This window comes from Tamandua tetradactyla, chromosome 8 (genome assembly GCF_023851605.1).
Source record: "Tamandua tetradactyla isolate mTamTet1 chromosome 8, mTamTet1.pri, whole genome shotgun sequence".
Taxonomy (NCBI): Eukaryota; Metazoa; Chordata; class Mammalia; order Pilosa; family Myrmecophagidae; genus Tamandua; species Tamandua tetradactyla.
Window position 1 is genome coordinate 47,476,525 of NC_135334.1, and position 27,259 is coordinate 47,503,783.

At 39.2% G+C, this 27,259-nt stretch overlaps 1 pseudogene; it reads left to right on the plus strand.

Annotated features, from left to right (window-relative positions):
* The first annotated feature begins 3,013 nt into the window (after positions 1 to 3,013).
* Positions 3,014 to 19,265, plus strand: LOC143645082 (non-histone chromosomal protein HMG-17 pseudogene; annotated as a pseudogene).
* The last annotated feature ends 7,994 nt before the right edge of the window (positions 19,266 to 27,259 follow it).

Sequence of the window (27,259 nt, forward strand, 5' to 3'; positions counted from 1 at the left end):
GAAAGGAGCCAGACTCAAAAAGCTACATAGTATATAATTCTATTTCTATGAACTTGTAAAGGCTAAATTATAGGGTCAGAAACACAATAGTGGATGCCAGGTGGTGGAGTTGTGGGAGTCTTTGATGGTAAAGGAGCACCAGGGGATTTTTGAGGTTCATATTCTATGTACTTGATTGTAGTGGTGGTTACATGACAATGTGTGTATATCAAACAGGACTTTGAAAATTACATTTTTGGGGAGGAGGATGCATGGTCTGGGAATTGAACCCAGGTGTCCCACATGGAAGGTGAGTATTCTACTACTGCTCCTTTGTACAAGCATGCACCCTTGTAAATTACATTTTAATTAAAAAAAAAAAAAGAAGAAAAGAAAGTGCTCCATGATCTGGCTCCCTCTAAGCCATTGTGATGTCATTGTCCTCTTCTTTACTACATTAGTTTGGTCATCTTTCACATCTTCAAATGCACCGTGCTGAGCCTGGCACTATTCCCTTTGTCTGAAAAACTACCTATGCACTCTTCATCCACTTCAATCCCATTTATCATTCAGTTTTAACTTAAATTCTGGATTCAAATCTAGGATCTGTTACTTACTGGCTTTGTGACATTGGGCCTTGTGAATTAATCTCTTTGTAGGTTCCTTCATTCATAAAATGGAGATATTAATAGCATTTAATTTATAAGTTGTCTTGAGAATTATCTAAGTAAATGTGTGCCTGGCACATAGTAACACTATATAGGTATTTTACTTGTTTTACTATCTCCTATTATTTTCCTTCATAAACATAACATCTGCATTAACAGATTTATCTTTGTGCTTCATATACAGCTCCATGAAAAGTAGAATGTTTGCTTTGTATGCTAAACATATAGTTATAGTACAGATATATGCCGACTATAAATGTCCCTGACACAGTATAGGCAGTCAGCAAACACTTGTTAAATAAATTAATAGACGAACGGCATCCTAGATAAACATTTTTCTCATAACTTAATCTCTCTCTGGGATACAGATGCCATTATCATCCTAACTATGTTCACAAAGCAAATGGATGGTGATTTGGTGGATCTTCTTAGTCAGAACTTAAACTCAGCTTCCATGCCATGGAGTTACATGACACCTCTTCTCCCCCTTACAATACAGCTCCCGAAGAAATGGCTCTGCTTTATTAGTTCTGCCTATGACTGTATAGATAAGTTTGGTTGCCTCTAACTTGTAGACTCAGTCATCTTCAATTTATGAAGGAGAGAGTGAGAAGATACATGTTGGCCCCAGATTCCAGTTCAGTTCTCTAGTACACCTTTACTAAAGAGCCCTGCATTTTGAAAATTATTGAGCATGACTTAGTAAAGCTCATTCTATCCCCACATAGGACCTGAGCATTTGTAAGTTTTTGGAGGCAGCCGTTCAGGTTCAGTATGAAATTGTGTTCCATAAACCAGAAGATTTATTAAATGAATGAACAATGTTTCATACAGGGCCTCTTCTCTGGGATTGTTTCCTGAAGAGGCTCACATAAGAAAGGAAAGTCAGTTCTCTCGATGGGTGGTGTGATGGTTAGGTTCTGGTGTCAACTTGGCCAAGTGAAAATGCCCAGTTGTCTGGTCAGGCAAGCACTGGCCTGACCACTGCTGCAAGGATATTTCATGGCTGGTTGATAAACCAGAAGGCTGGTTTTTAAAATTATCAGTCAGTTGATTGCATCTATGGCTGATTACATCTGCAATCAGCTAAAGCATGTCCCCCATGAAATAATCCAATCAGTCGAAGGCTTTTAAGGGAGAAAAGAGACTTTTCCACAGCTTCTTCAGCCAATCTCTCCTGTGGAGTACTCCCAGACCCTTCCTCAGAGCTGCTAGCTTCATAGCCTGCCCTACAGATTTTGGACTCTTCCATTCCCTCAGTTGCAAGACACACCTTTATAAATCTCATATTTACAGATATCTCCTATTGGTTCTGTTTCTCGAGAGAACCCTGATGAACACAGGTGGAGAAAGAAAAGATCACCAGAAACCCAGATGGAGGAAGCCCAGAGACAGGTGGCCCGAAGAAGGTTGGCAGTTGCATGGGCTATGATACATTAGGGCACAGAACTCGGGGCTCCAGGGGAGATCAGCAAGAAGTCAGCACAACAGAAACAAGCAATGGAAAAGAGAGATGTCAGGGGCAGCACTTTCCTAGAATAGAGACCTTGAGTGCTACAAGCTTCAATGGGAGGCAATCTGTTCATCCCAACCCTAGACACTCTTGGAGGAAGAGTGGATTTTTTCAGACCTATAAACTTGTGGGGACCAGGGCACTTTCATCCTACACATGTAAGACCCCCTGAAAAGACTCAGAAATATTTGAAGATGGGTTTCTGTCTTAGTCTGCCAGAGCTACTATGACAAAAAACACATGCTAGTCAGCTTAACAGGAATTTATTGTCTCATGGCTCTGAAGGTTTGAAATCCAAAATCAAGATGATGGCAAGGCCAGGCTGCATGGTGATGGCAGTCTCTTCTCTTGGGCCTGTCCTTCAAGACTCTGCTGACTTCTGGCTTCTCTGATGGCATCCAAATTTCCTCTCTTTATAAAGCCTCCAATCATAGAGATTAAGGCCCATCTTAATTCCATTTGACCATATCAGAATCACGAATGAGCCCACACCTTAACTGGTAAAAACATCCTAAAAGGTCCTTTCTACAAATAAGTTCACACCCACAGGAACACAGATCAAAGACTTGACCATGTCTTTGGGGGAGTGGGGCACATGATCCAATCCCAAACAGCATCTCTGAAAACAAACAAAACACAAAAACTGGACCACCAATGTGAACAGGTGGGAGCTCAGAGCAATTGAAATTTGGGAAACATTATTGTAAATGTTAATACATTTTCACTCACCAGCTGGGGTAGCTGGATTGCTATCAGCCACACTCACTGATTGACTGAGCTGTGATCCCATCGCTGTGACCACTCCACCATTCCATCTGCCACCCAGACTCCGTGATTGGGGTTGATTGGGAAGATGGCCAGAATGATCACATCCAGCTCGCTGCAGTCTGCTTCGGCAGCTGCGTGTAAACCCAGCCCATGCTCCAAAACGTATTAATCCAGACAAAATAAATTTTATTTTGGGTTTAATTTTGAGGTGATAATATCAAAGATGGGAACATTTTTACATGAATGAGAGAACATAACTAGCATGCTAAATTATAAAGTTCAACCTATGCTATTTAATAGAAATCTGTGTAGAGTTATAGATATTCCATACAGGATCATATTTCATGATAATCATAGAAAAATATAAAACCAAATTACAGTTCACACTGATAAATTCTGGGTTAGGGAGAGACTTGAAAATCATAATTTTAGCAGTGCATAAAATTTGCCCATGCTAAGATGAGACAATAGACTTATTTTGGTCTTTAAAAAAATAACTTGTACAGGCCATGTCACCAAATGAGCAATTAATAAGAAAGAACACATCATTATACTCTGCTTTCAGGTCATTTATAAGCCACAGTGTTCATTGTTCATAACCCAAGCTTTTCTTAGGGAGTCATAACATTGTCTTAATTATCACAACCATTCCCTGGTAATTGGTTTCCTTCCCTCTCATCCAGAAATAGGTTTTAAACCAAACCTTTGAACTCTTGCAAAACACAAAACCCAGGTGTCACAGGGGTTGTCATCTGAGGAGCAAACTAACTCGTTTTTCCTCCCAGTGTGCTTTGGTAATAGACTCCCGAATGGCAGTGACAACAATGAAAAAAGTTACTTCTTCTACCACAATTACCACAAACTCTTCAGACACTCAGCAATCCACAGTTTCATGTCAGCTTTTGCTCTGGATTTTTTAAAGAAGTAATTCAAAGCTTAACATTTCTGGAACCCACAGAGACAGAGTCTCTGACAAATATGATCTGTGCTGCAATTGTTTCCTTAGACAAATAGGCCACAACAAGTTGATACAAGTCTGACTTCATGCTGGGTTAACTTTATAGTGGTAGAAAGCAAGTTATAGGTACGGGGTGGTCCTTCTGGCCTTGTTTTAAAGAAAAATGTTGGCTGTAGCTATTCACACAACTCCTGTGATGGAGGTGATTTCTTTTTTAAAAAAATGTAGAACTTTCTAAAGAGTCTTTTGGGGCAACCATGGTATCAGATCATGGTATCAGATCCAGGCCTGCCTGGATCACACACTTTTTACCCAGTTGTTCTGTTATCATATAAACACTGTGAAATACAGAATTGAATAGATTTTGCCTTAGCTAATTCTTCCTCAAAGCTGTGAGGTTATCTTAGACAATGGACTAACTACTGCTTTTATACCAAATGAATATATTTATAGGCAGAGAAGGTATGATCTAGGGAAGTGCTTCTCAAAACGTAATGGTATAAGAATCGCCCAGGGATTCTGGTTAAAATGCAGATTCCGATTCAGTGGGTTTGGGCTGGGGTCTGAGACCCTGCATTTATAAGTTCCCAGGTGGTGCTGATGCTACTTGTCCAAGGGCTTAAATGAGAGCCTAGTTGGCAACATTTTTACTAAAACCTACTTGATGCTGAATCAGGTTAGAAACACTGGGCAGTGAAAGACCTGGGTTTAAATCTCAACTCAGCCACTTAACTACCGGGAAGCATAATTAAACACTAAAACCCTTAGACCTCATCTGTAACATGGAGATAATTATACCCCTCCCACAGAAGCTACTGTTGTACAAATGAAATGCATGATTGACGTATTATATTCTAAACACATAGTTTGGAATTTGGTATAGAGCAAATGATCAGTAAATAAAGGCTGAGATTATCTCTGTAGATAAGCATGGTAATGACAGCAAAGATGTGATTCAAGGTCCTTGTTCACAGCTAACATGGTAAAGCTGACATCTCAACCCAAAACTAACAATTTGCTCATTTCATTTTTTTTCTTTCATTTAAGGAATAGGCATATTTAACACTTTGATTTTCAGAATTTCCAGATGCTAAAATATGCATGCAATCATAAAATAAATGAGCTTTGGGGTATACTATATTGATATGGTATATAAATATGCTCCCATAAATCAGTTTTTAAATTATATGTTGCAACTATTTCTAAATATCATTCCATGAATATTGTCACACCTAACAAAGTGATTAAGTGATTCAAGGACAACACCCAGCACAGCAAGTTTGGGGTCCAGTGTCTCTCATTCACAGCTGGGCACATGGGCTCTCTTTCCTGCTCCCAGCTGCAGCTGCTCTACTCTAGGCACCTCGTCCCTTCTGCAGCGTTTCCAGGTGGGCAGAGCCCTCCTGGTGCCACTGCAGCTTCTCCCTGCCTAGCGGACCTCATAGTTCCGCTGGCGTCACCACTGGCTCTTTGAGCTATTATGGGCTAGAACCATCCCATCATCTCTGAGTGAAGTAGGAAGGAGACTTGGAGGGGAAAGAATGACTTTTATCTCTTTGTGCCGCCTCTTGTTTCAGGTGACCCTGCACGGAACTGCCCATCTTCAAATGAGTTATAGAATTTAGTGAAAACAGTTTCTGCCCTTGTATAGGTCTCTTGCTATAGGGCTTAGACATTGACTAGAAAAAATAAAACCATGATCAAAATTTACTTTATCATCCTTCCCCTCCAAGGATAAACTCTGTGCCCAGAGGTGCCTCAGCTTCTGCCTGCTGTGGGCCTGTTCCACAAGTTCCCAGACGTGCTCAGTTGCGTCTGATAGTAAGGGCACAAAGTTTAACTTCTTTCCCAGGACACTCCTCAGACCCCGTGTGTGGGTGTCTGATGGTGGCCCCAACAGTTTGCCAATCATGCACATGTGTCTGAAGATCATTTTCACTCAGGTCATTCGTATGTTCGCTGTTCTACTCTGAATATTTGTCTCTTAAAAAGAAAGAAAGAAATAAAAAGGTCCTAAGAATCTCTGATGAGGAAAAGTTGAGGAAAGGAAAGAGAAGAAAATAAAATGTATTGATTACTTACAATGTGTAGGGCCCTTGTTAGTTTCCTTAACTGTGGTCATACCCCCAGAAAATCCTGTTCTTAAAGCTAATCCACTCCTGTAAGCATAAACATATTGTAAGTAGGACCTTTCGATTAGGTTTCTTCAGTTAAAGCATGGCCCAGTGAGTCTTCATCCTCTTACTAGGGTTCTTTATAAATAGGATGAATACACAAGAGAGAGAACACCATGAGAGTAAGAAGCTGAAAACAAGGAAACCCGGAAGAAGAGGGAGAGACCAGCAGACACGACCATGTGCCTTGCCATGTGACAGACAAGTACAGGATCACCGGCAGCCAGTCTTCAGGAAGAAAGCATCGCCTTGATGAAGCCTTGATTTGCACAATTTCCTCAGCCTCAAAACTGTAAGCTTGTAAGCTAATAAATACCCATTGTTGAAAGCCAACCCATATTATGGTACATGATTTTAGCAGTTTAGCAAACTAAAACGTTTTGCATATAAATTCCACTTACACTCAATCTAATGAAATAAATGCTTGTTTTTTTTTTTATCCCTATTTTATAGATAAAGAAATTGAGGCTTGGAGGCATCAAATAGCCTACTCAAAGTCACCAAATTAATAATTGTCCAACCTGAGATTTCAGCCCAAGTTTTGCCCCAAAGAGCATATTGCTTTTACTACACCACAAAGAACTATAAATTAAGAACAGAAGGGTTAACAACAAAAAGACAGACAACCCATTTACAAAATAGGCAAAAGACGTGAGCAGACAATTCTCAGAAGAGGAAATAGAAATGGCCAAAAAGCACATGAAAAGATGCTCAACTTCCCTGGCTATTAGGGAAATGCAAATCAAAACCACAATGCGATATCATCTCACACCCACCAGAATGGCCATTATCAATAAAACAGGAAACGACAAATGCTGGAGAGGATATGGAGAAAGAGGCACACTTATCCACTGTTGGTGGGAAAGTCAAATGGTACAACTGCTGTGGAAGGCAGTTTAGCAGTTCCTCAAGAAGCTAAGTATAGAATTGCCATATGACCCGGCAAAACCAGAGGACATAAGGGCAAGGACACAAACAGACATTTGCACATCAATTATTATTATTTACAATTGCCAAGAGATGGAGACAGCCAAAACGTCCATCAACAGAAGGGTGGCTAAACAAGTTGTGGTATATACATACAATGAAAAAATATTATACAGTTGTAAGACAGAATAAAGTTATAAAGTATGTAACAATCATGGATGAACCTTAAGGACATAATGCTGAGTGAGATTAGCCAGAAACAAAAGTACAAATACTGTATGGTCTCACTGATATGAACTAACATTAGTGAATGAACTTGGAGAATTTCAGTTAAGAATAGAGACCACCAGGAGATAGAAATAGGGTAAGATATTGGGCAATTGGAGCTGAAGGGATACAGATTGTGCAACAGGATTGATTGTAAAAATTCAGAAATGGATGGCACAATACTACCTAACTGTAATACAATAATGTTAGAACACGGAATGAAGCTGAATGTGAGAATGATACAGGAGGAGGCCTGGAGGCACAAATGAAATCAGAAGGAAAAATAGATGATAAAGACTGAGATGGTATAATCTAGGAATGCCTGGAGTGTATAATGATAGTGACTAAATGTACAAATTTAAGAATGTTTTTGCATGAAGAAGAACAAAGGAATATCATTACTGCAGGGTGTTGAAAATAGATGGTAATTCATATCTTAAAACTTTAACTTATGTGTGAGACTAAAGCAAAAAATGTTTATTTGGTACAAAATTTAAAATTTGACTAGTGCATTTCCTAATATAACTTGTGTGGACAGTTTAATTGAACACCATAAGTACATATAACCTTGAGTAGGGCATGAGATTTTGTAGGTTTGTCCAGAGTGATGCCCCAATAAATCCCAGAGTGATTTGAACAGCGAATAAAAAAGTATCTACAAAGTCCCCTTGGGGGAATGGTGAGAAAGAGGGAAAATTCAAATTCCCCAAGTAGAGAATTCTTGATATTCTCACAAGCAGTAGGGAAAACCGAAGCAATAGACTGAGCCCTCAATTTTGGGGTTTGTTCATATGAAACTCAACCCTGCAAAGGATAGGCTAAGCCTACTTAAAATTAGACCTAAAAGTCACCCCCCAGAGAACCTCTTTTGTTGCTCAAATGTGGCCTCTCTCTCTCAGCCAACACAGCAAGCAAACTCACTGCCCTCCCCCTCTCTACGGGATCATGACTTCCAGGGGTGTGAACCTTCCTGGCAACGTGGGACAGAAATCCTAAAATGAGCTGGGACTCAGCATCAAGGGATTAAGAAAACCTTCTTGACCAAAAGGAGGAAGAGCAAAATGATGCAAAATAAGTGCCAATGGATGAGACATTCCAAACAGAGTTCAGAGGTTATCCTGGAGGTTATTCTTACACATAATATAGATGTCACCTTTTTAGTTAAGGTATAATGGAGAGGCTGGAGGGAAATGCCTGAAAATGTAGAGCTTTGTTCCAGTAGCCATGTTTCTTAAAGATGATTGAATAATGATATAGCTTTTGCAATGGACTGTGTGATTGTAAAAACCTTGTGTCTGATGCTCCTTTTATCTACCTTACCAACAGATGAGTAAAACATATGGATTAAAAATAAATAATAGAGGGAAAAATATTAAAATAAATTTAGATTGAAATGCTAGTGATCGGTGAGGGATAGAGATAAAGGGGGTATGGTATGTATGAATTTTTTTCTTTTTTCTATTTATTTCTTTTTCTGAATTGATGCAAATGTTCTGAGAGGTGATCACGGTGATGAATATACAACTATGAGATGATATTGTGAGTTATTGATTATATACCAAGAACGGAATGATCATATGGAAGAATGTTCGTGTTTGTGTGTTGTTATGTCTAAAAAAATTAAAGATTTAAAAAAAGAAAACAGAAGGCCAATCTACTAATGTGTTGAATGTTAATGAGTATGAGTCAGTTGATGGACATTAGCTGGGACACATTTGCCAGGAATATGACCCCTTTCTTGCAAGGAGGTTTGCTATTTATAGAGCAGTTAAAAACTGCTTCTTTTGAGTTCTAGCAGCACAAGTTAGTAATCACATTTTGGTACAATATTACTAGTTGGTAAATTCTAATGTTATATACCTTATCTGCTTATACCCTATTTAACAAACTGGCTAGAAAGTGAAATAATGAAACCATTTAAACAGCTTCTTACACTTATGTTATAGTTAAAAGATTTGAAATGACAATTTCTACAGAATTAACTGATTTTTTAAACTAAGCAGGTTAAGTCAACTGTTCATTTAGCCTTTGAAATTCCAATAACCCAAGATCCTGAATCTATACGAAGCACAAAAGATAGATTAATATCTAGCTCAGTGTTCCTCAATCTTTATGAAGAGAAGATGGTCCCTTAAAATTTTATTTAAAAAATGCATGAGGACATGCATTTTTTAAAAATCAAATGATTTAAAGAGGATTATATGGAAAACCAAGTCTCCCATCTTATGTTTTATAGTTAGAGTACATATGGTAAGAAACACAACTAAAGCTGGTAAAATAAAGCAATAATAACACTTGATTATCTCAGGTACCGAAGTCTATGTGCAGGGTAGGCTGCAGATATGTGTGTCAAGATCATGATTCATGACTCAAGGATCCCACAGTATTAACTTTGTTCTCTCATAGTTGCTAAATTGCTGTGAACTTCATCTGTTTAGAGTCCAGTGGGTGAAAGAGATTATCTCTGTAATTAAGGAACAAATGCCCTTCCCTTCAGACTCATTAGACCACACACCCCCACCTGACTAACAGAAGTCAATGCAACTTCAGGCACTAATTGTCTAAATAAAAAATTCTCTCTTCTATCATATCCAATGTCCTTCTTGAAAACATATTTTGTAGTGCCCCCTTTCCTATCCTTATAGCATATAATGGATACCATCACCCATTTGTACACACAATTTGAGAAAGTGCTTACATTTATAAAGTTTCTAGACAAGCTCAGTTGTTTCTAGACCCCTGGGTAAAAGATGAATAAAACACATTCCTTGCCAAACCCAGATCCACCCAGTAAATATAAGCTTGTGCCCTGAATATTAGTCTCGGCTTGCCCTGTGATTTTTGCCTGCTTGACCAATGTTGAAGTCTCTGTGCTGCCAGCACTGTTCGTTGTTTTGAGGAAGACCTTGAGTCCCAAATCCTCCCCTTTCTTCTGTATTATTGGTCAGTACTGACTCTTACCTATTTAGATTCAGACCATTGTTATGGTTCAAGAAACAGCAACTCAAGTGTCTGTGAGATTTCGGGTATCTCAGGTACAGAGAAAGGAGTACAGACTAACATAGAAGATACAAAGTTCAACAGCGTCTCCTTTGTGACAACACTCTTCAGAGACAGTTCTTCTAGGTGCCATAGTTTGAGATTTCCTAAATTCAGCCTTTCCCAGGGTCAATTTTTTCCTCCCTTACTGAAAGGGAGAAAGGGAGAAAGAATTAACATTTATTAAACTATGTGTCAGGAACAATGTCCATATGATCTGCCATTCAGGACTCACTGTGACACTCTGAGGTAGCTGTTCCTGCACTCACTTCACAGATGAAGGGATTGGTCTTGGAGAAGCTAAGTGACAAGAAGGTCCCTCAGCAAGTAAGCACAAAGCTACAATTTGAACTGGGACCTTTGTGAGTCCAAAGCCCAGGCTCTTTCCATACATCAGTGAAGTTATTCTCTTCTTGTCTGCCATCTGGTTTTTATTCTTCTTTCAAATTAGAATGTCCTTGAGATCTCCTGGTCTCAGGGAAGCACTGACTAATAAAATTTCCAAGTTACCAAGTCTGACTGCCACATTTGTTGACTAAATACCTTCACAGACTTTCTTTGTGGTCACCTCACTCTGCTTAGGCAATTTCAGCTCAGGAAAATTCCCTGCTCTTGGGGCAGTCCAGCCTATCTTTCAGATGCAATGATTGTCGGAAAATTCCTTCAGACATTGTACTAGAACTTGTCTCTCCAAAGGCTGATACCTGGTGCTAGATCTGCTGTTCTGAAGCTTTCTGAGAAAAGTCTAATTCTTACTTCATATGAAGACTCCACAGCTCTTTGAGACAAAGTTCATTTGGTTGGCTTTTATACATAATGAATGGTCCACTTTGGGTCACTCCATCAATACCTGAGGTATTATCTTATTGCTTGGTGTCCAGATTTCTCCACTTTCTTTCCCATCTTCCAGCTTTGACTAGAATACTCCTTTGCAAATGGTTCCTCTTTTCTAGCTTACTGGGACCTACTCCATCCTTAAGCTGGCTTCTGACTAATTCTTTTCTCATATATCTAGGTCTGATTTTTCTTCCAATTAGGGGTAACTCCATGCTGGCTCTTATCCAACTATCACACATCTACATTTATCAATATGTACATTTGCATTGACTGCAAAAGAAGAGAGACCTAACAGCAGCAGTAAAACATGTACAAAAGCCAATCTGATTTATAATTATGCCTGAGTCATCATTTCCAGAGAACTTCTTTTATTGCTCATATGTGGCCTCTCTCTCTAAGTCAACTCAGTAGGTAGACTCACTGCCCACCCCCTTAGTGGGACGGACATAACCCCCAAGGGTATAAATCTGCCTGGCAACATGGGATTTGACTCCCAGGAATGAACCTGGCCCTGGCATCATGGGATTGAGAAAGACTTCTTGACCAAAAGGGGAAGAGAAATGAAACAAAATAAAGTTACTATGGCTGAGAGATTTCAGAGTCAAGAGGTCATTCTGAAGATTATTCTTATTCATTATATAGATATCCCTTTTCAGTTTCTAGTGTATTAGAACAGCTAAAAGGAAATAACCTGAAACTGTTAGACTGTAATCCAGTAGCCTTGATTCTTGAAGATGATTTTTTATGATATGACCATGATTGTGAAAACCTTGTGACTGACATTGCCTTCATCCATTGTATGGAAAGATGAGCAAGAAAATAAAGAGAAAAGAAAATAATAGGGAGGGATAAGGTGTTCTTTTTATTTTTATTTTTACTCATTCTTTTTTTTGGAATAATGAAAATATTCAAAAATTGATTATGGTGATGAATGCACAATATATGTTCATATTGTGAACCACTGATTGTACACTTTGGATAATTATATCGTATGTGAATCTATCAATAAAACAGCATTAAAGAAAATCTGTCTGGTGTTCTTTTCCTACCATAGAGTTCATTAAGTAGAGATAATAGGGGGAAACTGTATTTTACAAATTAGTTTTGAAACCGAGAAGTAGTGCAGAAGAAAGCAAAGGAAAATTTCATGGTAAACAAATTTGAGTTCAAGTTTGCTGTGAACCAGCAGTTTTCAAAGTGTGGTTCACGGGCCAGCAGCATCAGTACCACGTGGGAAATTGTTAGAAATGCAAATTTTAGGGCCAGCCCTAAACCTATTGAATAAGAAGCTCTTGGGTTGGACCCAGCAATTTGTGTTTTAACAAAACCTCAAGGTGATTTTGAAGCCCACTAAAATTTGAAAATGGCTGTAAATTATCTACTCTTATGTCTTTGATAAAAACAATTACCATTTTCAGCAATTTTTACAGGTTTGCAAATACTCTCACCGGCATTATTAAACTCTCTGGACTTTGTTTCCTTTCATGAAAAATAATTGGGTTGAACTAGATCATGAGCAGCAAATAAATTTCATATTAGTTACATCTTTGATCAATTAGTACTGATTATCTCCAAGGGGAGAATGGCTCCAGAGTTGTAAAGACTTGGGAAATTTATTTAACTTTTTTTTTTTTTTTTAAAGGAAAGACAGAGAGAAGGAAGGAAGGATAGAAGGAAGGAAGGAAGGAAGAAAGGGAAACAACTTTAAACATTTTCTTGTTTTATTGTATTTTGTTTTTCCGTTTTTTGTTACATGGGCTGGGGCCGGGAATCGAACCGAGGTCCTCCGGCATAGCCGGCAAGCACTTTGCCCGCTGAGCCACCGCGGCCCGCCCTTATTTAACTTTTAAATGTCTGTTTCTTCATCTGTAAAATAGAAAGTCTATTACTACTTACCCACAACCGGGCTCAGTGGGAAGAAGTGATCATTTGGTGATGTTTGTTATGAGCAAAGGAGGAAGAAATAGAGATATTTGTGCTCTATAGTCTTCCACTCAACTCTAACTAATTCTGGAGAGTTTAAGGAAATAAGCCCTTGGCTTAAACAAAATTCACCCAGCTTTATCATAGAAGAGTTTCTAAAACAATATTTCATTATATCTTGGCCCCCAAGAAGATATTACCTTCATTTTTGCCAGGAATAAACGTAAAAGGAAAAAAATCCCCTTTCCCCACTTACCCTCTATGACCCCAGATAATATTTTTTTTAACTTAGTGAAATAAATAAAATGCACAGCATAAAAGTTAGCACTTCTTTAAAATACAATTTTCTGATCCTAAAGATTTCATTATATAAAGCAAAAAACTTTAAACCGTCTTAAACATTGCGACATTAAGATAATTAAGATTCTAAGATAACTAACCATGGCCCAATCTAGACAGACTGACGTAAATGTCCAGGCATTTCTCAAGAGCTCCTTTCCTTCCAGCTTCCTGTGTGTGTCTTAGTGTCATCTCTCTCACAACTAGGAGCAGATCTAGCTAAAATCTCGTGCCCTTAGTAAAACTGTCGAAAACTTATATACCCCTGTTTAAAAAATTCCTCACCCACCTGGACCCTCCCATTCAGTTATGTTTTATAGTCTGAGCGATAAGCTTAGCTCATAGTTAACAAAGTGAGGTGATAATTGACACCTTTGAACCCCAGTGGATGATCTAAGCTTTGCTGGCTCAGATTATCAGGTTGACCGAATATCTGTTGAGTGACTTAATTCATGAATCCTTCCTTATAGACTTATCCAGCTGAACCACACGCACACATACAGAGGGAAGTGGTTTTGCAAAAGTCTACATATTATACTTTTCCAATATAATAACTGATGAATCAGATAATAAAAATATGGACAATATAAATTAGTACACATAGAGCAGGAGATTGGGCATTTTCAAATAGGTCCTATTAGTCACTGTTCCAAATGTGACACTGCAGAGCTCCCTGGAACTTCTGATCACTAAATAAATAAGTCATTTTCAACATAAAAATTGCCCTTCATATTGAGCCGCAAGAAACCTCTGTATATTCATCATTTGGTTTTCCCAAACTAATGGTAGTATGGAGGTAGAGGAATAAGAAAAAAAGCACTAGATTTGGAACCAGGAGAACTGGGATTGCTCCAAACATTTACCTTCAATAGTTTACATTATTGCTTATAGCTTCAAAGTCACTATAAAACGTGACTTTTTAAACAAGTGCTGTGCAGATGATGGTGTTAGCAAACTGTGTCTTTTGCTATAGATACAAATACACCTTACAATGAGCAACCTAATAATGATACTTTAGAAAGTCCATGAGATTTGATTTTTTTTCTTTCTTTTTTTTATTTTGCAATTGGATTTGAGAGTTGCTCTGTTCTGGTTTTGATTTTGCACTGACGAAAAGTAAGAAAGTTGGAACTAAGGTGAGTCGGATAGCCAGAGTAACTGGTGGGTAGAAAACCACGAGAAATTCTGCACCAAGGGCCTCTTTTCCAGGCACTTCTCCATGTAAGCTGCACATGGTATCCGATAGCCTGAATATCGTTCTCCGGGGTATTGCCAAAAAAAGGAGTTTCAAAGCTTTGGGATACCCGGGGCGTGTTAGCACTCCAATCCTAAGAACCTTGCCCAGAAGAGCAACTCTGTCCAGCCCCATTTAGGCAGCAATTTCCACCTCTTGGGCATTCACCAGCACACACAAAGGACTCACTGGACTGTGAGCTCAACAAGCTGAACTAGAAGGCAGGCTGCTCTTATGTGCTGGCTCACAGCCCAGGCATCAGGCTGCTGCCAGTGATATCACTAAAAAGGGGCAGGATAACCCTACCTGTCTCTAAATATAATCACTCACTGGCTTGTCCCTTGTAACCCATTACTCTTATGAGATAATGACATATTGCACACAATCTCCATGAGATAATTCAAATAAGATTCTTTGCACAGTGCCTGGCACACAGTAAGAACACAATAAATTTAATTCTTGGAGATATGATTAGCTGTACATATGAAGTGAAACATTAAAGCTACTTTAGACAAGAAGCAGCAGATTGAGCCAAGAGCAATCATTAATATTCAGTTCAACAGTGGCTCTTAGATTCCACCTCACTCCCTGGCAGGGCCCCTCAGAATAGGACAGCGAGGAAATGGGGGAGGAGGCAGTGCTCTGATTTCAGAGATGGAGGGGGTTCACGAGAGCTGGAAGAGACAACAGGGTGCTGTAATAGGGGCAAGATGAGGATACCAAGGTGTTGTTAAGAAAACGAGAGCTAAAAGTGGAAAAAAAAAAAAAGATGAAAGCCACTAGGGTAATAGAACCTAGCTCAAAGAATCAAATGTGTGCTGCTTATCCAAGCTCCACCCCTAGTTAACCATGTGACTTCACACAAGTCGCTCAGCCTCTCAGCAGGGCAGTGTAACCCACTGGACTGTGATGGGGTGGGATTAGATTGCCCCTTTTCCACTGGATAATTCTGATTTATCTTCCTAAAAAGCCTCTTTGATCATTTCACTGCACTAGTCAAAAACAATCCATGTCCAGCAGCTAGCAAACGAAAACAGATTTTGGTACTGAGAGTGGGGTGCTGCTGCCGTTTGCAAATACCGAACATGTTGGAACAGCTCTTTAAATGGATAAGGGGAAGATTTTGGAGGAGCTTTGAGAAGCTTGACACAGAAGGCCTAGAATGCTTTGAAGAGACTGTTGGTAGAAATGTGGACTCTAAAGAAACCTCTGACCAGCTCTGCACAGAAATGAGGCAAATATTATTGCAGGCTGGAAGAAAGGTGATCCTTGTTTTAAAATGGCAGATAATCTGGCAAAATTGACCAGTGGCTTTGGATGGAAGGCAGATTTTAAAAGTCATGAACTTGGATATTTAGCAGAAGAGAATTTCAAATTAAACGTGGAAAGCATAGCCTGGTTTGTCCTTGCAGTTTATAGTGAAATGCAACAGGAAAGAGATAAGCTGAGAACTGAACTCTTGGGTACAAAGAAACCAGAAATTGATATTCTGCAAAATTCTGGGCTTCCCAGAGAATATGCCCCATGTGAGAATTTGACCGAACATGGAAACAATCAACCATTTCAGTCAGAGAAAGTCAGGATCAGACATGGAGTTATCCAGGAAGGACTTGTGGAAATTCCTTATGTCTGATGGGCGATCCAAGGCTACTGCATAGAAAGCCAACGAGAGTGTTGTGGGATCTGTATAAAGAGAACCACTGCCAGTCGGGACTAAGAGCGACAGAGAAGGGACATATTGGAGGAAAAATAACTTCAGAGGCAAAGCCATAGAGGCTGGGGTCTGAAGTCAAGAAGCCTCAGACCAGGAGAGCGGACCCACCCAAACACATGGAGAGGGTAAGTTTGCCCCAGAGGCAGAGGATGGGCCTTCCACCTGGTTGCAGTGAAAGAGTCATGCCACCTCAGGCCCTGGAGCGGGTGAAGCACATTCCTTGGGATTTGGGGAGAGCCTGGCTGCGACCACATGGAGGGGTTGAGCATGTGCCCCAGAGATGGCAGAGAGCCCTGGTGCAGCCCTGACACTTGGAGAGGGTGGAGCCAAGAAAAAGGTGGTCTCCCCAATGTCCTCCAGGGTTACATTCAGAGCAAGGCAGGCCTCTGTGTAGACCCTTGGAAAAGGTGGGACTGCTGCTTTCCAAAGCCCTGAAGATAAATAACTCTCAGACTTTGAAATCTAACGTACTTTGTCCTGCAGATTTTCAAAACTGCTTAGGTCCAGTGACCCCTGTGTTGCCTTAGAACAGACCATGCCTGTAACTAACTTTGATAGGAGCTTGTACTGTTTCTAACTCTGTATTTCATTTGTATTATGACTGAAATGGTTTAAGGATTTCTGATATTGTGATGAAATTAGTGCATTTTGTATATGGGGAAAACATATCTTTTTTAGGGTCCAGAGGGTAGAATGTGATGGTTTGAAAGGATGTATGTACCCTAGAAAAGCCATGTTTTAATCTTAATCCCATTTTGTAAAGGCAGCCATTTTTTTCTAGTCCCTATTCAGTACTGTATGCTTGAAACTTTAATTAGATTATCTACCTGGAGATGTGACTCAATCAAAAGTGGTTGTTAAACTGGATTAGGTGGAGACTTCTAGGTGGGTCTTCATTCCTTTGTTGGAATCCTATAAAAGAGAGATTCAGAGAGAGCAAAGAAAATGACAGCCATGAGAAAGCCATAACAGAGAATGCTGCAGAACCACGGAGCAGACAGTCTGCTAGCCAGCAACATTTGGAGATGAAGAAGGAAAACACCTCCCAGGGAGTGGAGAGGAAGCTAGCAGATGACACTGTGTTCACCCTGTGCCCTTCCAGTCGAAAGAGAAACCCTCACCGTGTTTACCATGTGCACTTCCACTTGAGAGAGAAACCCTGAACTTCATCGGCCTTCTTGAACTAAGGTATCTGTCCCTGGATGCCTTAGATTGGACTTTCTATAGACTTGCTTTAGTTTGGACATTTTTATAGGCCTAAAAACTGTAACTTGCAACTTATTAAATTCCCCGTTTTCAAAGCCAAAAAACAAAAAAGTATCCATGGTCACCGGATAAAGATCAATATTCAAAAGTAAAATGCATTCCCATATGCTGTAGCAAACAATTGAAAAATGACTTATTTTAAAATCATTATTTATAGTAACATCTACAAACCATCAAAACTTGGGAACTAATCTAAAGAAAGACATTCAAGACCCAGAAACTGTCAAATATTGCAGAGAAATTAAAGAACACCTAAATAAGTGGATGTTCTTGAATTAGAAGATTCAATAGGGTTAAGGTGTCAATTCTCTCCAAATTGATCTACAGACTGGAAATAATCCTAATGAAAACTTTGATTCCAAAGTTTATATAGAAATGAGAAGGGCCTGAATAGCCAAAACAATTTTGGAAACAAACAACAGATTGGGGACCACACTACCTGAACCCAAAGCAGACCATGGTGCTACAGAAATCAAGCCAATTTGGAACTGGTGTAAATTTGGACAAATACACAATGGGATAAAATTAAGGATGCAGAAATAGAGCTACACAAGTATGGTCTGTTGACTTCCGACAAAGGCTTCAAGCAATTCACGTGTGTGTGTTGAATGAACTTCAACTCCTGTCTTACACATACAGAAGTTAATTCTAGCCGGGTGACAAGACCAAACATAAAAGCTTAAACTATAAAACCCCCCTGCATTAGTTAGATTCAGTTGTCAACTTGGCCAGGTGAGCATACCTAGTCTTGTTGCTGAGGACATAAGCCAATGGTACGTGAACCTCATCTGTTGCTAATTACATCTGCAGTTGGCTAGGAGGCGTGCCTGCTGCAATGAGTGATGTTTGACTTAATTGGCTGGTGCTTAAATGAGAGAGCACAATGTTGCACAGCCAAGCAGCTCATCATTCCTCATCTCAGCACTAGCAGCTCAGCCCAGGCCTTTGGAGATGCAAAAAGAAGTCACCCTGGGGAAAGTTGTTGGAACCCAGGGACCTGGAGAGAAGACCAGCAGAGACCATCTTGTGCCTTCCATGTAAGAAAGAACCTCAGTGGAATGTTAGCTGCCTTTCCTCTGAAGAACCAACAAAATAAATCCCCTTTTATTAAAAGCCAATCCATCCCTGGTGTGTTGTATTCTGGCAGCTAGCAAACTAGAACACCCCCAAAAAGAAACTGAGGAGAATCTCTCTGGACTTTGGAGTATGTAAATATCAAACAGGAGACATGTAAAAATTATAAATTGTACTTCATTAAAATTAAAACTTCTGTTCATCCAAAATCACCATTAAGGAAACTAAGATGAGCAGGGTGAAGAGGCAAGAACGACCCCCGGGCCGAACCCCAGGGCCAACCAAAGCCAGCGGGCTGCTGCATCCCCGCGCCTGGCACCTACGTCCCACCACCGTCGCCACCAGCCCAGGAGAAAGGCTGAGGGGCAGGTTGAAGAAGATAAAGCCAAGGTAAAAGACAAACCATAGAGATCTGCAAGGTTATCTGCTACACTTGCTCCTCCAAAACCAAAGAATAGAGAGAAGGTGCCCAAAGGGAAAAAGGGGAAAGCTGATGCTGGCAAGGATGGGAATAACCCTGCAGAAAACAGTGATGCCAAAACAGACCAGGCACAGAAGGTTGAAGGTGCTGGAGATGCTAAATGAAGGGTGTGCATTTTTGATAACTGTGTACAGACTGTACAGTTTGAAATATCATTTTTTATAAAGTTTTATAAAAACGCAGGATTTTGATTTGCTTTTTTGTTTTAAAGCTATGTTGTTAGCACCCAGAACACTTCACTGTACTTTTGGGGGAAAGGAGCAAATGTCACTAATAGAATATCTCCAAAGCTGGATTACTATGGGAGAAAATACCTTTCCTCTCTAGTTTTAAGAGACTTCATCTTTATTCTCAACATATGGGAGTCTCTGATGTTGACACACATTAACCACCTTGGCAAAAATACCTTGGGGTATGGGAAAACTAAACTTTGTTTTTACGTACTGAAGTTCTCTTCTGCCTCTCAACATTCAGCGTAGACTTAATTGCGTTAAATCTGTTGGTTCCTTACCCAACCCTCCTCCTGCCCTCAAATTTCCAGACTGTCAGGCAATCTTGACTTTAAAGTGATGCCCCTGAGATGGCATCCCATAAAACAACAGCAAGTCCTTGTTTAAGTTGTGGATTTTCAAACTGATAATTCTGCCATTTTCATTTCACTTTCTGAAAGTCAGCATTGGCTTGTGAAAAGTTGTCAAACACTATGCTAAACGTGAAATATCAACCTTCACTCTAAACTTTCCCTGTTCAGAGCACCAAGTGAAAACTTCATTGGGTTTTATAGTGGCTATCTGATTTGGGTAGTCCACTGAAGAAGAGGATTTGAAAGTTGTTGTATACTGTTAAAGATTGTCTACCCATTTTCTGCCTGAGATACCATGATTGTTTATGAAAAGTCTGTTTAATAAAGCTGGATGCAGGTTGAAAAAAGAAAAAGAAAACTGAGTCAAGCCACAGACTGGGAAAACTATTTGCATTACATGTATCTAACAAAGGATTTGAAGCCAGGCTATATAAAGAACTCCTACAACTCAATTAGAAAGAAATGAAAAAAAATCCAATAAAAATGGGCAAAAGGTTTCAACATTTCACACACACACACAAAAACTGTTTTGTGAATGGCCAATAAGAACACAAAAATGTTCTCAGTATCATTAATCATGAGGGAAATGAAATTCGAAAGCATGCTGAGACACCACTTCACACCCTCTAAAATAGCTTAAACAAAAAAGATTGACAACACCAGATGTTGGCAAGGATGTGAGTCAGTAAGAACTCTTCTGTTACTGATTAGAGTGTAAAAAGGGTCCAACCACTTTAGAAAACTGGTAGTTTCTTATAAATATAAATATACACCTAATTTATCATCAATAATTCCATCCTAGAGCCATTTACTCAGGACCTTCAAAATTCATTCCACTCTCTCTCCCACTATTATGCAAACTGCATCATATCTTAGTTATTTTGTATTTGTCTTAATTTTTTGCCCAGTCAGACCATAAGGTACTAGAGGGTAGAAACTACCACCAACACCAAAACCCCAGCTCTTCTCCCTATTAGCTGTGTAACCCTAGAAAAGTAATTTAAACTCTCTGAATCTCAGAGTCCTCATTTTAAAACTGGGACAATAGTACCCAATAATACTCAATGGGTTGCTCTGAGGATTAAATGAAAGAATATCTATAGCAAACCTAGAAGACACCTGAAATACAATATGAGCTCAATAAATGGATGTCTTCTCTCCCCAACACTCCCTGACTCTGATTCCCTTATAGTACTTAGCATGTGTTGTCCCATACTGGTGTCTCTATTGTGCACTTTGCTGATTGAACAAATCTGCTCAAAATTGGTGGCAGTGATCTCAGGAGCTCCTGGAGTCAATGACATAGGTAACAGCATATGATTAGAGACAAAGAGGCATCAGAAAAAAGATCAGGGGAGCCATACAGCTCATTTACAGAGCAACTCATCTGAGTATGGATTATATCGAATCAATAACTCCATACGGCTGTCTAAGACTCTAACAAAAAGTTTAAGATATTTGCGTGTATTCCTTATGGGTGAATGTATCATGCATATATAAATACATATAAGTTCACACACCCAATAAGGCACATATATCAATAAAATAATTCATTTTGTTTAGAAGTATAAAGCAGACCTGTCTAGGTACTTCAACTTTGCAGTAATTGATTAGTGAACTAGTGGAACACAAATAAATAATATTTTATTTATTTTGAAACTAAGAAAAATGTTTTAGATTGTTTCTGAGGCAGCAAGCATTGGAGAGGACATTGGTAGGAAGTTGAGAAATACTATTCTGTGTCCTGACACTTTACTAACTAGTAATAGTACTTAGACGAACTGTTCAATTTCTTACAGAATCTCTGGTCAGCATGTATTCTGGACTAGAAAAACCTAACCACCTTTATTGCAGATAGCAATAAATACCAAAGAATTGATATTATCTAGGTCAAGTTCTTTGACCACAGTACAATTAGATAAGAAATTAATGACAAAAGATTGCTAGGGAAAAAAACCATACATTTGGAAAATTAAAAACTACATAGGACAAAGAAGAAATAAAGAGGGAAATTTTCAAAATTTTGAATGAAGCAATAATAACAATGTTATTGTTCAAGACTAATAAAATGTAACAAAGTGATTTGGAGGGAAGTAATTTGTAGCCTTAAATGCATTTATTGTAAGAAGAAAAAAAGTTGAAAATTAATGAATTAAGCATGAAAATTAAGAATTAAAAAACAAAAATCAGAATAAATACAGAGGAAAATAATAAAAAGCTGAAATGAAGAGAGGAGCTACCAAACAAAAATTTAGTTGTTTGAAAATACTAATAAAACTGACAGATCATTGGCAAGGTTGATCAATAAAAAAGAGGGGAAGTGCATGATAAATGAGTCAAACCACAGGTTTTATAGATTTTAAACCACAAAAAAAATGAAGAATTTTGTGACCAAAATTTGAAAACCTGGATAAAAAGCACAAATTCCTAGAAACTGCTTAACAGAAATTTTAAAAACCCAAATCTACAACCATTAAAAACTTGAATGAGTAGTTTAAAAAGAATCTTTCCACACAGATAAAACACGCTGGAAAAGTTCTGCCCAATATTATAAGAACAAAACAATTAGAAACATATGCAAACTAGTCTAGAGCACAGAAAAGAGGGAATATTCCCTAGCATAGTTTGTAAGGCTAGAATAACCTTGAGAGTTAAATCTGATGACTACATGAAAAAAAGGAAATTACACACCAATCTCATTCATGTAATTAGTTCCAAGATATCCTGAAGAAAACACTGGCAAACTGTTCAGCACTGTATAGCAAAAGAATACATCAAAGATAAAGCTTAGTTTTTCCTATTAATAGATAGGGTTGGCCAACTGCCATAATGAATGCTAAAATGCATTCAGGCTCACATGATAAACACTTACTTTTTGCCCGTCAAAAGCCCAAAATGAGCGACTCACCTCCATAGCGGATGAGAGACTCAGACTCCTCCCAGCTTCCGGTTCTACCATCTTTACCACGTGGCTGCCAAGGTCCTGACTCCAAAGCATCAAGCTACTGGAAGAAGAATGAGGAAGATGGACTGTGCATGGGAGACTGGTATGGACCAGGGCTAGAAAGGTACATTCCACTCACTCACAGGCCGCAGGCCAGGGCACAGTTGCATGGCCACCTGACGGACAGAGAGCTTAGCTGTGTGCCGAGGAAGGGAGGACTGGGTGGGAGAACAGCCAGCCAGCAGCTGCCAAACCCCAATAACACAATTTCATTTCTCACATTAGCTAGTAAAAGGTTACAACTCGCAGAATCATCTCAACAGAGAGAGAAGAAAAAATATGCAAGATTCATCATACAAATTCATGAAAAAAAGAACTTTATCAAACTAGGAAGAAAACTGACTTGACCTGATATAGAGTAACTACAAAAATATGAATAGCAGCATCCTACTAACTAGTGAAACACTGCACATACCCCTGTAAAATCAGGATCAAGATCAAGGTCAAATCAAGATTGTCGTTGCCACTATTTATACTCAATGCTGCATTTGGACTTCTAGCCAACAAATTAAGCAAAAATAAATAAAACGTAAAGGAGTGGAAAGCAAGTGACAAAAGTGTCATTTTTTTCATGTAGGATATGATTTGCAACCAACAGGAGAAAAGTAACTGAATTATGATGGCTTTACATAATTGAATACTCATCAGTAATGAAAATATTTGAAGTACAGTTACATGCATCCATATAGATAAATCTCACAAACATGAAACTGAACTTAACATGTCGGTTAATAGACTCAATATGCATTAACTTATAACAAGTTAGGGAATATTTTCATATGTGTTTTTTTTAAAAAAAGTCCTGGGTTAGATAAACACAATTATCATTATTGTTGTTAACTCTGGGATGGGAGAGGTCTTGAGTGAACCTTGGAAGACTTAAGGGGGCCTTCAAAAGTCATACTGGTAATAATAATTTTCTTACACTGCATGGTGAGGATGTAGATGTGCATTTTTTTCTTTTTTTTATGATTTGCTTTTTAACACTTTATTATGAATGTTCTTTTGTATGTATATTTAATTAAAATATTTTCAAAATTCTCTTATTTTCTTGTGCCTTTTAAATGCTAGAGATTTAAGAAAGGTTGGCTAGTCCCTGTCCATAGTTTTACAACAAAAAGGAATATTCCTTTCAGCATATCTTCCTGGTAATTAGGAAATTCTTTCCCTTTCTCTTCTTGCTTTCACAAGGGATCAAATAAATGCCTTTTAAAGAAAATTAGGGATCATTCTAGGTATCACCTCTACATTTTGAAGTAGTTTTGCTTTTTATTTAAATGATAAATCAGCAGTACAGTAACTGTTGGATCTTTCTCTGAACTCAAATAACGCAGTTTACAAAGAGAAATATCAAGGCCAAGCCATGAGAACATAATAACCACCTGTAAAGAGCCTTTTTTTTCATGAGCTGTGGCACCGCAAGTACAGCTGTTGCTATATACATTTTACTAAGGCATCTCATGACAGACAGAGGAAAGAAATGATTTGGACAGAATTAATAGCTCCTCATGAAAAGTTAAGGTGAGAATTCAAGGTTCGGGATTCTAATTTCGCATTATTATTATTATTTTTTAACCCCATGAATTTATACAGGAAGGATAAATTCATCAGTGGTCAGAAAAATTTAGTCAACTGATAGGCCAAGAAGAGAAACAGTTTTGGATGAGGGATATACGCAAAGCCCAGTCATTTGTTTCTGTCTGTATATATACACCCTCTCTTTTCTCTCTCTCCCTCCCACACAAGCACAAACCTCCCCTCCTCCTCCTTTTCCACCTCTTTCTTCTCCTCCCCTCCCTGGCTCTGACACATACACAGAATGACAGCATCTCCCTGTCCATCTATCATCTGGCATAGAGAAACGGAATTTAATTTGTGAAACATAGGTGTTTGTTTCCATTTCTAATACTAAAAGATTTGCTCAGCAGGGCCTGTGAGAGTCTACATGGTAGGGTCCCTGCCTGCCTGCCAGGCATCCCTTTCTAGTCTCTGCCTCCAGCACCCCAGACAGGCTGACTTTATTTCTCTTTCCCGAACATGCACACTCCTTCTGGATTCACATCTACACCGTAACTTTTCTTTTTTTTTTTCTGCTTAGGCAGTTTTCGTCCTCATCGTCCCTAAATTAGCTTCTCATAGCCTTCAAATCTCAGCTTCAATATCAAGTCCTCAGGGAAACTTTCTCCAGAACTCACCCCCCCCCACTCTAGCCCCACCCACCTCCACTGGGTTAGGACTCCTGTCATATACTTTCACAGCACCCTGGCTTCTACTTCACAACACCTGGCACAGTTGAAGCTATTTAATTACTCCTTTAATGTCTGCCTCTCTAACCAGATTGAGGCTCCAAGAGGTAAACCAAATTGTCTGTTTTATTCATTTCTGTGTTTTCAGAGCTGAGTGCAGTGCTTGGTATACAGTAGTTGCTCAGTGTTAGTTGAATGAATGAACATGCCAGACAGAAGGGAGCATGAAGGCCAGGTGCTTAATTCTTCTGATGTTGGGTCACCCCTAATGTGAAAGAACCATGCCCAAAAGTTGTTCTCTCTGTGCCTGTTTGAGGCCAAGGCCAGCACTCTTGGTTCATTTTCCAGTGGTTCAAGGTGAGCAGCCCGTTACCCACAAGATCCAGATTGCTTGTCCATTTGGGTGGAGAATGGACACAGATTCCTGACTACTCTTTTCTTTCCCTTTCCCCTACGTGATGCCTCGGCCCTAAGGTGGCCAGATCCATTTCCTATCTCCAGCCCTTTCCAACATAATCTCATCATTCCTACCCTAGTCTTCTTTCCTGATGAATGCTTTTCTCCTCCTTGGAAATGTAATTTAGTGTGAGCCTCATTGCATCTTCTGAAAAATAAAAATACTACCTACTAATATCACAAGATTGACTAAACATTACAAGACATCAAAGTGGGACTTTTAGTGTTGTTCCAGAAAGGGTGACTAGAAGCCATAGAAGAGTCCGTTTGGGAGTTAATAGAAATGTTCTGTATCTTGATTGTTTTGGTGGCTACACAGACATACATATTTTCAAAAGATACATGTTTACATTTAAAATGGGCACACTTGATTGCAGTATACTTCAATTAAGTTGGCTGAAAAGAGAGAAAGCACCTCGAACACTTAGAGCCAGTCACCTCCTTGTAGGGTTTCCTAAGACAGAAACTGGTTTAAATAGAGTCAATCACTAGCACTTTCATCTTGTCTCTTGCCTCCAGTCTATACACAAAGAGGACAGGGGTACGGGAGGAGGAAGGAGCGGGCAAGTCAGACGTGGGTTGAAATCTATAGCCTTGTTTGCAATCAGTGGTAAGGGAGATGGAATTGTAGGGAGTTGTCCTCCCCTCAAAGCCAAAGAAAACACTAAAGTTCTAAGAGATTCACTCATAGGGTTGGGTGTGCCTATAAGAACATAGTATCCAATTGCCCTGTCTGATAGATTCTGGCTGAGATGCAGAGTTTGCAGGCCCACCTGGTGTCACAGGAGCTAAGCGGGGCACGATGAGGAAGCCCTTGGGAGGGTCTGACATGTGTACCCTGAAGTTATTTCTTAAATGGTTCCTGAAATGTCTTCATGTTTTTTATCTTGTTCAAAAATGTAAAACTTATTCTTCCATTCATTCAGCAACTATTTATTGGGCACCTAGTATATTCTGGGGAAAAAAGATGAATGTAGTACCTGCCTCATGGAGCATTCTGTATAAAAGGCCCAAGGAGGACCTGGGCTCATCAGTCGCCAACAGTGTCGTCTGCTCACTTCTCACCTCTCAGACCTTTACCTTCCTCTTCCCATCTCACCTCTGGTATTCCTTCTTACTACCTCTCTCTGCCCAATACAAGTCTCAACCTTCTCAGTAAGATACTTCTTTCCAATGTAAACAACACTTTGGAAACATAAATCTTCCTCCACATTGGAAAGAAATTCAAGTCAGATTGGACTCTTGAGTAAAGGCTCTTAGCTCCTGCCGCAGCTTCACCTAATACTAGACCGGGCGACCTACCTGTGGGCACAACCCTTCACCTCCACTCTAAGCCCCAGTGTTCCTGGGGAGAATGACATCTCCACTTCTGCAGTTAAGACAGTTAAGGCTGTCAGCATTAGCTGAGATAATATATGTAAAGCACTTTAGCAATCCAGAAATAATACTTATTATTATCATAATAAGGTCAATTTGAGTAAATCACTTAACTTCACAGAATTTTAGCGCCTTCACGTTTAAAATAGTTATTAACAACAGACGCAATGTACCTCATAAGGTTGGTGTCAGACCCACTGAGATAATAGATGTGAAAGATATTTTGTATATTATAAAGATCTATTCAATGGTAAGCTATTGTTAGCTTCTCAACGATGCACTGAGCTGAAAGCTTCTTTTTAAAAAGACTCAAAAGAAAAATGAAAGAAAAGGGAAGACAGCTATGGTGTTGCCACTGCCTTTCTCTGACATTTATAAGCAATCTGAAAACCATCCAACTCCTCAAGCTAATTTGATTCTGCTTTTAATAGT